Source organism: Crotalus tigris, unplaced genomic scaffold (assembly GCF_016545835.1).
Source record: "Crotalus tigris isolate CLP2741 ecotype Arizona unplaced genomic scaffold, ASM1654583v1 scf7180000017624.2573661763:2888555, whole genome shotgun sequence".
NCBI lineage: Eukaryota > Metazoa > Chordata > Lepidosauria > Squamata > Viperidae > Crotalus > Crotalus tigris.
Window position 1 is genome coordinate 1001488 of NW_024096519.1, and position 16556 is coordinate 1018043.

The window sequence follows — 16556 nt, forward strand, 5'->3', positions numbered from 1 at the left end:
AATATAATGGAAGAATTCAAAATAGAATAGTTTTATCATGTCTCTGAGTAACTATGCAATATTTAAGTTGCAACTGCAAGAGTTCTTTCTTGTGTTTTAAAAATGAAAGTCAAGAAATGCATTGATTCACTGCTATAATTTCCAGGATAGGAATATCATGCCAGCCCGAAATCCTACATGTTTCTGTTGAAAGCATAGAAAACTAAGAAAATGTTAGGCTTGCCTCCAGTGGTGGGATTCAAATATGTGAACAACCGGTTCTCTGTGTGAATGCTGTTTCCAGAAGTCCATTCTGGGCCTGGGCAACAAAAAATTAGCTACCAGTTCTGCCGAAGTCGTGCAAACCGGCTGAATCCTACCACTGCTTGTCTCACATCATCATCACTCCATTATTTTAAAAACAAAATCCAATATCTTGGAACAATTCACAAAGCCATTTTCCTTGTTGTTTTACAACACGGCAAATGACTCTGTAATTGATCATGTTTTGAACTAGTTTCTAGAAAGTTATTGCAAGGATGATGCTAGAAAAAAACACCTTCTCCCTTTCTGTCCCTCCCTTTTTCCATTTGAATGAGGGACTTTTCTCTCCATTGAAAAGATTTCCTTCATGAAGAGACATTCTTTAACTTAAAGTCATATTTATACTGCAACTGAAGCACATCATAATCTCAAATTATGAGCATTTATATCATTATAGCAATTTAGTGATGAATAATCACAGGAAAATATCATGATTAGTGCATGAAGTTTGCACGTATGTACATGTACATTTATATGTTGTTTGTAAATTTGAGCAGAAGTCCTTTTTTGGAGTCAGCGTATAGATTGTGGGAAATAATAGTTCAAGGAAGCCAATGTTTAGAGTGGAAAATAAATAAAGTCAAGTGGGAATAAGCTATGGGAATAGTGAAAAAAGTGGGATAGCTGATTCTTCCTCTGAACTTCAGTGTGAAGTTAAAACAGTCTTGATTGTTAAATGATGTCTTCCCTTCATAAGATTTTCTTATGACATTTGAGGGCATCTGGAACTTCTTTGTTCAGTTTTCTTTTTGACAAGTTCTTTAAAATACAAAGCTGTGAATCTAGTGCGGGCATTTATAAACCTTTCATGATAGAAAATGGAAAGTTATTGTTCCCTCATTTATCACTATTGTAATGATATGTCTATACTGGTACTTAAAACTAAAACACCCTAAGACTAGAAAATTATGCTCCATTGATTACATCTTATTCAACAGTTATATTTTAAAGTAATTTTTCAGGCTTAAGTATCTCAACAGTTTTGGTAAAATAAAATCTTTGGAAAAATACCAGGATCAGTTAAATTGGATCTAAACCTAATCAGGGAAGTTTTTTTAAATGTATATGGGCATTTTCCTCTCTGAGAAAATAATTATTATCTAGTCTATATTTCTGTACAAAGAGTATCTAAACAATGGTAAAATGTTTTCCATTCAGTATGATGGCAAAAAACATGTACGCATTTTACTAGAATATGATCAAAAATCAAATTGGATCAGATCTGAGATGCTGCAACTTAATTGCTGCTGATCTTTGGAGGATCACAAGCTGGACAAAGGATGATGATTTTTTTTAAATGATGGTGACCTAAGAGCTCCTGAAAGAGAAACTCAGAATATTTAATTCAAATATAAAAGAAAAATAAATAAATCATTTTCTAATTTGAATTATTGTAACCCTTTCCCTAAATTATTCATTCACAATAAATGAGAAAGCCATGTTATTCTTGCTTCTTGTCAGTTGTATTATCAGTTGTAGAAATATGATTTGCATACCAGTTGGTGCACACAATGGATTTCACAGAGTGAATCATCCCAGCCTTTCTCTCTGTCTCTCTCTCTCTCTCTGTGTATGTATGCATGCGTGTGAGGATATATACATAAAAAATACAAGATGGATTCATTTTATTTTGATTATTTGCATATCAAAATGGATGCATACATATTAAGTTGATTGTGTTAATTGTACAAACATTGGGAAATCCAGGTTCAGAAGTCTGAGAGTTTGAAAAAGCTGTCCTAGATAGAAAAAGATAGAACACTTTTTGAACCATTCACAAGATTAAGATATTCATAGATGCATGCATGAAATTTAGCTACAGTTGGTTAACAGATGAATAATATTAAATCTATGCCATGAATCTGAACATAATTCTGGGTTAAACCAACAGTTGCACAGAATTTTCTTATTCAGTTATCATTTTTTAGTCTAAGATTATGCTTTTTCTGTTCTGGAGGTCTTTTGCCTCCCTTCTAGATAATTCTGGAGTTCTAGAGAATGTAATATGTTATGGCATTTTAATCTCAGCATCTATTGTCTAGATTAAATTTGGCCAGTTAGCCCTATAGAAAGAAGAGTAAAAATTCTACCTCACAATCTTCTGATATGAGAGAACCAGCTGCTTTCTGCTGATATTTAATTTCTGCATATTTACGTTTCTGCATATTTTAAGTTAAAAATATTACCTTCTGTACAATTACAAATATTATCAATAAGGATATATGAGGTCCATTTGTTTAAGACATTTATATGGCTTCCCAAATTGTAATTCATACAGTCAACAAATAACAAGTATACAATCAGTTAAAAATAATAACAACATAAACAGTCAGTTGGAACCCAATTTTATTTAGATGATACTTAGGCAAAAGAGAAAACAAGATATAGAGTCACTTCTATTTCTTCTTCCTATCCTTTGACCATGTCCCAGAAGCTCCATACTGAGTTTCCATTTTCCCAGCATTGGAATCAGATTCTTACTGTTATCTTAGTTCAACAGCAAATAGGCATGAGATCTAATCTTGCCTAGTGTTTACTTATACTTAGATTTCTTTTTAATCATGAACAACCCCATCACAATTCGGTGCTTCTCATGTTTAATCTTCACCATCCTTTGTTCCCTTGTTTTTTTTTTACAGCCAAATTGAAAGCTGCTTCAGTCAATGCTTCCCAAACACTATAGAAAAAGAGAACATATTAAAGGAAAATAAGAAGAAAATGCAAATGTTATTCTTCTTCCAGTTTCATTTTTGATATTTGAATGTATTTAAACTCTGGAACACAAGATGATAGAACAATTTTCTATTTACTATTGTTAACCAACTAACTGTTTTAAAATTGTTTCTTAAAGAAGAATTCTTGAAGAAAGCATGATGTGGGTTTCTTCTTAATGAATCATATCCTGACATTTTCTTGTTTATTAGATTCACCTCCCTTTTAGAACAACCTCCAGGAAAAAACCAGAAAAGATTGTTTTGGCTATACACAAAATGCATGAACAAATCAATGGAGCACAAATCAAATCATTCATTTTCATTAGGGACTTATCAAAGAGGTTTACTTTAGGAAATGCACATTTAGCATGCAGGGTGCACCAAGAATAATGAAAAACATATGACTGCAGACTTAGTTCTCAAATATACAATGAGACTAAATAGAAAGTTAAGCTATAATACTATTCTACTTTACAAAGAAGTTGTTCCAATTATCTCAATAACATTTGCAAAAGTTTTGCTTTCTACATAATCTACCAGACAAGCTAATTTTGTATTTTTATATGAAAAACTAGTAATATATATGAGTAAATTACACACCTTTGAGAATGGGAGCATAAATAGCCACTCTGATTCAGGTGCTGGCCTAGAAATCAGGAGACTGAGTTCTAGGTCTGCCTTGGGCAGGAAAGACAGGTGGTTGGCTTTGTGCACTCTCTCTCTTTCTCAGGAAAACTTACCTCACAGGCTTGTTGTTTTGGGGAAAATAGGAGACAAAACTCTTATGTATGTTCTTGAGATAGATAGATAGATAGATAGATAGATAGATAGATAGATAGATAGATAGATACTACATAACACAACAACAATAACAAAAAAGGATGGTATTATATATAAAAGCATTGTTGGCTGGTATAGAAGGGAATTGAAGACTACTATTTAAGGATACCAATTAAAGACTACTATTTAAGGATAGCTGCCTGAGGAATTCTGGGAATTGAATCCCACAAGTCATAAAAGGGCCAAGTTTGAAAATCTCTGTTCTAGAATATTGATCAGCAGCTAATACTTGGTAATTTTATAAGCTATGACAGGTTAATTGAAGTTTTGACAAGTCTAGGTGGGAGAACAGAAAAGTCACGTATCTAGAAAGTGTTACAGGCACGATATGGTTGCACTAAACCAGCGGTTCTCAACCTTCCTAATGCCGCGACCCTTTAATATAGTTCCTCATGTTGTGGTGACCTCCAACCATAAAATTATTTTTGTTGCTACTTCATAACTATAATTTTGCTACTGTTATGAATCGTAATGTAAATATCTGATATGCAGGATGTATTTTGATTGTTACAAACTGAACATGATTAAAGCATTATATGTAATTATATATTGTGAAATATTTATTTCTAATTAGAAATAAATGAAATTTTGTCTTGAAGCATGGTGTAGCATGGGTAACAGTCTTAATATAACAACAGTAAACTACACTGCTACACTTGTGACAGTATGTGTAAAAAGCCAACGTCAGTGAGAAGGTTGAGATTGCTTCTTTCTCAGCAGATCAAAAATTCTTGGGACAGTCTTTGCAAGAGCACAATGAAGATCATCTTCCACAACAAGTCTACTTCTGTATTTAGACTTGATAACCAACAAGCTGGAAAACCCTGTTTCACAAAGATATGTTGTTGGAAATGGAATGTTCCTTGCTTTGGAAAATAAATTGACCCTCTCTTCTGTGGCAGCCCATCAAATACTGGAATACTGCTATCATGTCTCCCACAAGTCCTTCTTTTCTCTAGACTAGCCAACTGCAACTAAGTCTCAACATCTTTTTTGTAGTGTGATGACCAAAATTGGATGCAGTATTTCAGGTGTGGTCCTGACTCAGAAAATTCAGACACCAATCTTGCCAGCCCTCTCTCGCAGCCCTGGTTGGGAATAGGTGGGGCGGCTACCACTTTCCACCTCGTGCTGAACGAAGGATTCGGGGATGAATTTTAAGGAAAGGACGGGTCAAAGGAATGGAAAAAGAGAAGGGGGAGTTTGATGCTGTTACCTTGGTATCCACAGTGGGCCCCTCCTGATAGCCAATTCACTCTTTGAAATGACTCAGAAAAGCAGGTTTGGCCGGCTTCATATACGAAACCTGATTCTTTTTGCTCATGATCGAGGATTGAAGAGACAGCAGCTCCAGTCACTCATCCATTTTGCTTCCGCACATGTCACATGGGAGGAACTGCTCTCAGCGACTTCCTTTCCCTGCTTGCCAATGGTTGCGTCCATCTTGGCTTCAGGGAAGGAGCTGCAGCTGCCTGGGCGTCTAATTTAAGGGGGTATCACTTCAGCGCTAAACGGAGATGGAACTGAAGGGATGGAAAGAAGAGTATGATGTCTGAGAGCACCAAGTCAGGTGGCTCAGAGAGAACAACTAGTGGGAGGCTAAAATGGGTCTGCTTTCTACACAGTAGTTGCTCTCTACACATGTGTGACTGGTCCGCATAAGTACATCTGCCTGGAGACGGATAGAGGAGCGATGTCTCGGTTCATAAGACCATCGGAAATATATGTTTTCCGATGGTCTTAGGCGACCCCTGTGAAAGGGTCGTTCAACCCCCAAAGGGGTTGCGACCCACAGGTTGAGAACCGCTGCACTAAACTGAAATGTGTTTCTGGGTATAAATCTGATACCTGCAGAATTGAGAGAAAGGCATTTTCACTCTGGTCTTTGTTCTTAGCTGATGATATACAGATTAAAAAGAAAATTAACTACCGTTTACACAATGGCAACCTTAGCTTCATGTAATATTTGGCAATATCTAGCGTAATAAAATAATAGCCAACCAGTGGTATGGTTGATGAGAATAAATTATAAATTTAACAAACCTAATTTGCTGTTGATTTTCTATGCAAGAATGGCCTCTGTAATTGTTGTGGAAGTTCCTCATGATAAGTAGTGAGGGATGATGGAAATAAAAGACCAGCAACATTTGAATGCCCACACATTTCCCTCCCTGCTCTGTTGGCATTATTTTCCTTCTTAAAACAAAGAACAAAAAAAAATCAAATCTAAGAGTAATGATATTGTGAAATTCCAGCAATTCATTTAATTTAGTTTCATAGCTTGCAGAAGCCTTGTTTTACTGGGCTTTGTGTTCTTCACTTCCTGCTTAGTCTTATCCACTCTCTAGCCCCAAATAAAATACAATCTTCCAAACGTTGTGAAATTATTAATAGTTTCTATCTGTTGTCTCTAGAAAGTAAACACACAAATACACGTACATACGTATATAAACTTCCAAAACCTGATGTGATTTTTATGACCATTCTTATCTTAAGAACTCATGAGAAATTTATGTATTCAGACAAGATCTTGTACTGTGCATGAAATCTAAGATTTTCTATAAATTTGATCACATCTCATATAAGTTTTTGAAATTTTGTGAGATTTTTTTAGAAGGTGGGATACACAGTTCTATTTGAGATGTCTCAATGATGTAGTTCTCCTGTTCTGTAGAATGCTTTGTTGTCATTGAAATAATATTTTTTGTTCTCTATTGAGTAACTGCATACAATCAGTAATAACTGCCAGATTAGGGAGTTAGCTTTAACAAATTTTTGTACTTCCTCACCAAATATTTGCAAATTTAGTGTATTGTGTGCAAGATGATCTGTGATGTATCCCCTTTTTTAAATGAAGAAAAAAAATACACTTGAAAACTTAACACACTGGCAAATGAACAAAGTTAAGCATGGAATTGGTGCTTGAAGTTACTCTGAATTGTTCTGTGGTTTCAGGATGACATGTGTCGTTATTTTCATATTAATGCTTATGGCTTATTCTTTTTTTCAGTGCACTCTAGCACTTTGGTGCTTAGTGTCTTCATGTTTTAATAGCCAAATTCCTTTGATTCAATGAGGGTGGCATGTTCAGATACTACTTCCGAAACTTCTATTTCAATACACACACACATACACAATGATCTTATTTCAAACAGGCTTTTTACTGCACACAAGAATGAGAGCAGAGCCAAATAATTATAGAAAACACGAGACCAAAGGAACTTAAAAAAAAAAAAACTGTTTGAAGGCAACTTCAAGCAATTCCAGACCTTACATACTTCTAATGTAAAAAGTTTATGAACACTTTAAATTATTTTCTGGGCATTCAGGTACTTATCATGAATCTTCTTCTTCATATCAATATCTTACGCCCTATCCTGATCTGGTATCTTCCAGATGTTCTTGAACTGCAACCCTATATTCTCAGAATCTTTAGGATTTTGGAAGAAACCTAAACCTTATAGTCCTCAGTCAGTATCAACCTGATTCTTTTGCATGATCCTTGACTTATATGAATGAATGCACTCATTTTTATTGTTATATTTATTGTTTTAATTTTGTACGCCGCCCTGAGTCCCTAGGGATTGGGCAGCATATAAATTTTATTAATAAATAAATAAATAAATAAATTATATGATCAGAATGTTTCTACTGGCACTGAAAGATTTCAACCAATTAGACAATAAAGTATGGAGATATTGAATGAATCCTGATTTTACTGTCAAAGTCATAGCTGTAGTTGACTCTAACCAAGGCTGGAGCAGTGGCCTTTGAAGAGAAACCTCCATTAATACAGATGACAGCTTTCTTTGGAGAGAAATAGAGGCTGAAATATCTTTCTACTATTTTGTGAATAATCAACTCTATGGGAATTCTTTAAAGATTATTCCTGAAAGTGAGAAAAATTAATTATGAAGTAGAATGTGATCTCTTTCAAGTAGAAGTGTTATTGTAATTTACACAATATATGGATTTTTCTTGTTATGTGACATTATATTTTAAAACAGTATTGAAACAGATAGAATTGCAACAAGAACAAAGATATCTTTTTTAAAACTTTGCAACTTAATGAAAATCAGTGGAAAGGTGGTCAGTGATAGATGAGTTTTTATTACATTAAATTTAGTAAAAATCTGGAATTTTACAGAGTTCCAACTTTTAAGACCAGTTCTGTCATTTTAGAGATTCTTAGCCATTACAGCTCATAAAGCATTAAAACTCTGTGTTTGATGGTTTAAACAGATTCTGTTTGCAAGATCAGTTATTCGGATTTCCTGACATTTTAATTTCAATTGGCTAGGAGGGATATTGTTATGCAGAAGGATTTTAATGAAGGCATCTGTGTTCCAAAATCAGTCAAACTGCTGGGAAAAAGTACATCGAATGATTTTAGATGAAGAACATTTATTTTAAAATAAAAACCAAATCTTTAGGAGGCTCTTTACAGTATTCAATTTCAACCTTGCTTTCTACTGTCTGGAATAAGTGCTAACTTTATTTTCAGAACTGACACAAATTTGGAACTGCTTGTGTTCTGCCATCTTATTCTAGTTTTGCTTGGTTTTGGGTGGATGGGAATTTTCAAAAGTGCAAATCAGACTTGTATGAAAACAATCAAGTAACAAAGAAACTCATGTATCCTTTCTATCCCACTTCACACTGCTTCAAAATCTTGTTGATCTCCATTGTTAACAGTATTTGTAAAACTTGGATTTCATTCTGCCAAGATTGTGTTATTGACATTTTAAAGAATTTGATAAGTTAAAAGAAATCCTATCTATGTATTTGGATATGAAACATTATTCCGTTAAGATTTCTGCCACTAAATTTATAGCAAAACTTTGATATAATTTCCTCGCATTTAAATATGTAGCCCCACAATCCTACTTATCCTCAAGGATTTATTGGTTTTGTATTTAATTATAAGTATTTTGCATTTCTGTATTTTTTATTTATGATTCAAATTTTACACTGTTGTTTTCAGATTAAAATTATGTTATCTAATATTAGACAATCTGTATTCAGAAATGCTTACTTTGAAATGATGAAATGCATTTATAATATATAAATGTGCATATGCTTCTGCGCTTATTTAAAAAGGTAACAGATGAGTGTATATTAACTGGATATAGAATTGTGCCTTTATGAAATCAATTCATCTAATTCTGGTGATAGTGGATGATGGTGATGGTGGATCAATTCTCCAGCATGATGAATGTAGAATCCACCGGTGGGTAATCTCAGCCTTCCTGCTCAGATGAGACTAAGTCAGAACTTTAGCCACGCCTCCCTCTGGGTGTGTCTTCCCAGTTATTGACTTAGTCTCAGCTCAGTAGGACGCAATTTTCCTGGCTCCTCAGTTAGACTAGGTTAATTATTTAGATTGATTTCATTAATTGAGTATTTTTTGCATTTAAAAGTCAAATTTACTGCAAATTATTCCTTTCTTGAAATTTGGATTCAATTTGGCAAATTCAGTGGATTGTTGCCCAGGCCCTTTAGGCCTCAACGAGCCTGGAAAGCTCCTGAGGAACTGAAGCCATGAGGCTCTGAAGTGGCTTCTAGCTCCGGTCCAGCTGATCAGCAGGAGCGCCAGATCAGCAGATTATCTGGTTTGCGGCTCCTAGGAATCCATTGGAGCTCGGGCAGAATGGAGGGCCTCTCTCTTGAATCATTTCAGCGTCACGAGGTTCCATTTGAAGCAGGCGGCTTTTCGGATCACAACGGAGGCTGCGTGACTCAACCGCAAGTGTTATGACAAACGGGGGAGCAGAGGCCTTAGACTAAATTTTGGGATCCCTTAGAGCCCTTTCTTCCAGGAGGCCCAAATAGCCTTTCTATTCACCTGTTTGGCGCAGACGCCATTTTAGGACAGCCAAAACAGGCGCGGCCGCCATTTTGAATGCCTTTTCAGGTGCGGATGCCATTTTGTAGGGACCTTGTGTTCCTCAACTGCTTTATTTTGCCACCTCAGCCTGCTGTGACAGGCTCCTAGCGGGGGGACATATTTCAACGCTATTTCAGGGCAATTCTGTGCAGACCAATCAGAGAGTCTGTCACCATTTTGTATTTGCATTGCTTGATCTAACTACTCACTGAAGCTCAGATTTCATTTCTTTCACTACTTGTATTAACTCAGCGAGGGGGAATTTATATTAGAATCCACCTGTTCCAATTAGTTTGTGGCACTGTGCCACAAGGCCTAGATAGGCAGTTCTAGTGAACTGTCTGGCTGTTTGCCATTGTTGTTGTTCAGAGCGTGGGATTTCCCTCTCTGACAACCAGATCTGCGTGTTTGGTTTCACCCCATTCCTGGACATCTCCTACCCGGAATATCCAGAGTGCAATGGCAGACAGTGCCTCGTCCCAGGCATTACAAGGTTCTGATATTCCCCCTGCACAAGGAAAGCACAGATCATCTGATTTGGAAGTGGGGAGGGGGAGAAAAAGGCCAAGACAAAGACCCCATCATCTAAGGAGCCCTCCAAAGCAGCCAAGCGAGAGGCCTTGAAGGGATATCAGGCACTAGAGAGGGAACTCTCCAAAGTTCAAAGGCTCATGTCCAGTGAAGCTGAAGTGGTTCCCCCCATTCCACTGGAATGTTCCCCATTTGAGCCTCCATATATGCCTTCCCATGATGCTCCTAGGGCATGGTCTTCTCAGGGGGAAACTGAACAGGTTGGTCCCCCTCGCTTCTCTTCTTCCACAACACAACAGGGTCCTGAAGCAACGTATACTCCCACTGCAGCTGATGTTTGTTCTATAGACCAACAGGATATATGGTTAGATCAGTTCCAGGCATTTATGCACCATGCATTTACACAATTTATGGCATCCTCTATGGGTCAACAACCACCGCAAATACCACCTCCTCCATCCATGCCTCTTTCTCAAACAGGTCGTGCTCCGGTTCCCAGCTCTGGCATCTCCAAGACATCCTCTCAATTAGGTGAGGAGGGGGCTGTGGACCTGGAGGTAGCTGACATGCCCATGTCAGAGGATGAGGTGGTACCAGAACAAGTGCCTACTTCTGGTCTATTTGATCCTTCCCTTTTCAGGTCACTACTCATGAAGGCCTGTACTACGGCCAATCTCACTTCGGAACAGCAAGCTAAACCTTCCACCTCCACTAATCAAGAGTCTAATCCCTTGTTTTCAGAACAAGTAGTGGAGGAGAAACAAATTCCTTGTCCGAATGTCTTTCGCACTACGGTGGAGAAACAGTGGTCTTCTCTGGCCGCCTTACCTTCTCCCAATAGCACAGAAAAGAAACTTTTCAATGTTTCTTCTTCATTTTCTTTCCTTTTGGAAGTGCCTACTGTGGACACTCCACTAACTTCATTATTTTCCACATCCATGATTCCAGGGGATATGGCTGAGGCCCTGAAGGCGGAGGACAAGAGGTTCGAGTTCTCCCTCCATCGAGCTCACCAGGCCTCGGCATGGGCGATTAAGGCGGCGATTTCATCTTCCTTTTTCGCAAGGGCATCCATCATGTGGCTCTGCAAACTCCAGGCGCTCATCCCTCCTGATCAGGTGCGCGCATACCAGATATTGGGAAAGTTAGTGGCAGCGTCTGAATATATGGCAGACGCATCTCTTCACTCTGCCAGGTACTCCACCAGATCTGTTGCAGCCACAGTTGTGTCTCGCAGACTGCTATGGCTGAAACAGTGGCAGACCGACTTGAAATCTAAGTGGCATCTGTCAACAGCCATTTACAGTGGTACTCATTTATTCAGTCCGGTCCTTGAACCGTACCTCATAGAGGGCAAAAACAAGTGTAAGATTCTGGCACACTCCTCCAAGAAGTCGGATAGACGGCCTCAACAGGACTTTTGTAGACAGACTTTCCGCTCAGGTGGTACCTGAGAGTGGAGGCAGCCCTTTCGGGCTGGGCAGTCCTCGATCCTTTCCCCCTAGATAGGATCGCCAACATGACCACCAGAACACTGGAGCCAAGGGCCAATACCAGTCCAAACACCCCTTCCGAGGCTCTGGGGGCCATCCTTACAGACGGACCAAGTGATGCCAAGGAGAACTCATAGGCGGTCGCTTGTCGCTGTTCAGCGACATTTGGGAGGTTACCACCACCGACTCTTGGGTAAGAGAGACCATAAGACACGGTCTCGCTCTAGAGTTCTTCTCAAATCCTCCAGACCATTTCATACAGTGTCCCGTCTCAAGAAAAACAACCAAGGCAGAATTGGTAGCCATGGCCATCTCCCATTTGATAGAAATAAGGGCCATAGAGCCAGTGCCTCCAGAACAGAGAGGAGAGGGATTTTACTCCATTCTGTTCATGGTACCCAAAGCCTCGGGGGAATGGAGGGCAATACTGGACTTAAAGGGTCTGAATTATTTCTTAACCTACAGGAGGTTCAAGATGCAGACCCTAAAGTCCATTCTGGCCAGCATCAGGAAAGGGGATTTCCTTTCCTCCATAGATCTGACAGAGGCGTACTTGCACATCCTGATCCTCCCAGAACACTGCAGATTCCTTCGGTTTTGTTACGCGCACCGGCATTACCAGTACAGGGCTCTTCCCTTTGGTCTCTCTTCAGTCCCAAGGGTTTTCACAAAAATTTTGGCAGTATTGGCAGCTCACCTCAGGATGATCCCGGTGCGCGTACAATGTTATCTGGATTATATACTTGTCCAATCCAGTTCTTTCCGGTCGGCTCAGTCAGACCTGGAAATCATGATCAATACTCTTCAGGATCACGGTTTTTCCGTGAACTTCAAGAAAAGCCACACAATTCCTACAAATTGCCTCCTTCATCTAGGCGCAATAATAGATTCGCATCTTTGCAAAGTTTATCTTTCACAGGAGCACCAGATCAGCATCCGGACGCTTGTCCACCAGGTTCGGAGAGAGAAGGTAGTTCCTCTGCTCCAGCTGTCTCAACTGCTGGGAAAGATGATCTCTTGCATGGGAATTGTTCCATGGGCCAGACTTCACTCCAGAAACCTACTGTGGTTTCTCCTCCCCTTCCAGAAAAGCAACATTAGTTCATCCACAAGGAGGGTGAGGGTTCCACACCACATCCTGTTATCTCTTCTGTGGTGGGCTTCATCCGCAATGACCAAGAGGACCATCTTCAAAGAGCCTCACAGGCTCACCTTGACCACAGATGCCAGTCTGTTCAGTTGGGGTGCCCATCTCCAGACTCACTTAGCGCAGGGTCAGTGGTCCTGTTCAGATTTAACTCACAACATAAATTGGCTCGAACTCAGAGCCATACATTTGGCACTCTGTCAGTTTTCCTCCCTAGTGGTGGGACAACACATCCTGATTCTGACAGACAATGTGGCAGCCAAGGCTCATGTCAACAAGCAGAGAGGGACCCGATCATGGTCGCTCATGCTGGAGACTCTGGATCTGGGTCTGTAGGCAGAGTCCAATCTGGCTTCCATCAGAGCGGAACACATATCAGGCGAGGCAAATCGACAAGCAGATTCCCTGAGCAGGGTCACGGTCGACCACTCGGAGTGGCGTCTGGACCCGGCACTGTTCAGGGAAATCTTGATTAGATTTGGTCATCCACAACTAGATCTTTTTGCCTCCCCGATAAACTCCCAATTCCCCAGGTTCTTCACCAGGTTCCCGGCATGGGGGGGGGGCAGAGGGAACAGACGGTGCGAGTGGCCAGGGGGACTGATTTACGCTTTCCCTCCCCTTCCGTTGATACAGGCAACCATCCGCAAACTGATTCAGGAATGGGCGGAGATAATCTTAGTTGCTCCACATTGGCCAAGCCATCCATGGTTTGCCGACCTTGTGGATCTGTCGATCTCGCCATGGTGGAGGATTCCCCCAGACCGAGTTGCTCTCAGTCAAGGGAATCTTCAACATCCAGATCCGCAGTGGCTCCAGTTGGCCGCCTTTCACTTGAGTGGGAGAGTTTAGCTAGGCAATCCTATTCATCTGGGGTGATCTCAATGATCCAAGCCTCAAGGCGCCCCTCGACTAATAGGATTTATGACGCCATGTGGAAGAACTTTTGCACGTGGTGCACTAAGCAGCATCTCAGTCCGTTATCAGTCACCATTCCTAAATCTTGGAATATCTTTTGGAAGTTATGAATAAGGGATTATCACCTAGCACCATCCGCAGACCCTATCAACGGTCCTTACCTGCGACAACCTGGTTCCATTATCACAACACCCAGCAGTTAGTGCTTTTCTAAAAGGGGCGATTAATGCTAGACCACCTGCGGTGCATCATTATCCCTCGTGGGACTTATCTAGGGTGCTGCAAGCTCTGACTTCTCCACCGTTCGAGCCCATCAGGTCTTGTTCACTTCATTTTCTTTCTCTAAAAATGGCCTTCTTAGTAGCTATCACATCGGCTAGATGGATTTCGGAATTGGCCGCACTCTCAGACAGGAATGACTTGTGTACCTTTTTCGAGGATAGTGTGGTCCTTCGATTGGACCCTTCTTTTATCCCAAAAGTCAATACCTGGTTCCATAGATTCCAGGATGTGGTTCTTCCAGTTTTTTGTCCTAACCCATCACATCATCTGGAGAGACAGTGGCATAAATTAGATGTGCGCCGGGCTCTGCGCCATTATGTTAAGCAGACCTTGGTTTTTTGCAAGTCGGAGACCTTGCTCATGTCTTTCCAGCCCTCTTCCATGGGTCAGAAGGTCTCCTCTTTGACCATTGGTAGATGGATCAGAGCATGCATTGCTCGAGCCTATCTCTCTCAGTCTCTCCCAGTTTCTACACACATCACTGCTCATTCTACACGCAGTGCGGCTGTGTCAGCACCCTGGTCTACTCAGGCATCTGTTGAGGAGATCTGTAGGGCAGCGACTTGGTCCTCCCCTTCCTCATTTGTAAAACATTACATGATTGATAGGTTTGCAGCGGCGGATGCCTCGTTTGGTAGGAGGGTTCTACAACAAGTAGTTTCTTCTCAGGGGACACAAGCTTAGACTCTTCCTCCCCCGTAGGGACATGAGCAGCTTTGGTATGTCCCACCAATGGATTCTACATTCATCATGCTTACCTGAACACCTTTTCTCAGCATGATGATATAGAATCCACACCCTCCCTTCACGGCAGTCTAGGCAGGTGTCATAATAATTGGAGCCATTGTGTCGGACTTTGTCACGGATGCTTCACCTCATCAATAACTGGGAAGACACACCCAGAGGGAGGCATGGCTAAAGTTCTGACTTAGTCTCATCTGAGCAGGAAGGCTGAGATTACCCACCAGTGGATTCTACATCATCATGCTGAGAAAGGGCGTTCAGGTAAGACAACGCCCCTTTTATCTGATTACTGCATAAGTTTTCCTTTCTTTCCTGAGATGTGATTATATTTCATTTCTGTGTGCACATGAACAAAGAACAAAGACTTACTTAATTCTCTTCATTATATTACATTATCTGAATGTGTCAATGAATTGGTACCCGTGAAGTGATAAGAATGTCATATAGTAGGCAGAGCACAGTGGAAGTGGTTTGACTTAGTTCCTTTAGGAGCTCTAAACATGCCTCAGGGTCACAATGATAAATTATTTTTGAAACTGAATGATTATAGGGCTAAACTACTGTAGCAAACCATTTTCTGTTAAATGTCTCTTCTCCTAGACTAGTATTTCCTTCCTAGTGTTGAATATTTTTTCTAGATTTGTGATAAATATGTGAAATTATAATTTCTTTTCCACATGTAGCCTCTACCCCACAGGTCTTGCACATAATACAAAGATATGAAGGACAAATAATAATAGTGGGGGGTGTTGATCTTTTTTCTCTGTCATAATTCTATTGTAAGCTCCCCCAATTAGTATTCAAATTTTATATTTACCGGCAGATTAATTTTATTTGTAATTTAGAGTTCTTAACATTTTAATTCTTGCACGATTTATGGGAAAAATAATGAAAAACATATGGATGTACTTAGTGTCCCCAACTTTGCATGGCCACTATTGTATGGGATCTTCAAAAGCTTGGGATGTGCCATTTAACTTATCCAGCAATTATGATTAAACAATTTTTTTAAGATGACAAATGGAGAAAATAATTAAATATATGGAGAATAGTTTTACCAACTATAATTAAATGGTCTAATTAAAAATAAATTAAGCCATTTCCCCATCATTTTGGGGATTTTGGATCTCCATTCTGCTCAAAGGAAATCCATACAATATGTTATGGCAATTATTGTCATTGTAATGTTTGTCTGTGCCAAATGCATTAACTTGGAATCTCTCTCTCTCTCTCTCTCTCTCTCTCTCTCTCTCTCTCTCTCTCTCTCTCTCTCTCTCTCTCTCTCTCTCACACACACACACACACACACACACACACACATAGAGGCATAAACACACCCAGAGACACACACAGAGGGAGAGAGGGAGAGACTCTCTCTCTTAATGATTTATCCCTTTCTCAAACTTTAAAGGTACTAAATTTATTAAGAGAGTTTAATTGGCAAAAAAGAAACACGTTTTTTGTGAGTCTTTTTTGTTCCCATTTTAATTAATATATGGTTCACCAAGAAATTCTTTAGTTACTATAAGATGATATAGTTACTATAAGGCTCTATGAAATGAAAAGAGAGCATGTAAAATTAGTTGAAATACATTATCAGCTATTGTATCATCTATATGTAGTTATTCACAAAACTATCCATTCTTCTTGATAGATGATTGAAACTATCAGTTTGGTATTGCTGTGTTTACATCAGA

At 39.5% G+C, this 16556-nt stretch overlaps 1 protein-coding gene across 5 annotated transcripts in view; it reads left to right on the forward strand.

The window, feature by feature from the left end:
* The window catches only part of TWIST1 (twist family bHLH transcription factor 1), a 170857-nt gene that overhangs the window by 54279 nt on the left and 100022 nt on the right, over positions 1-16556 (forward strand). The window lies entirely within an intron of this gene.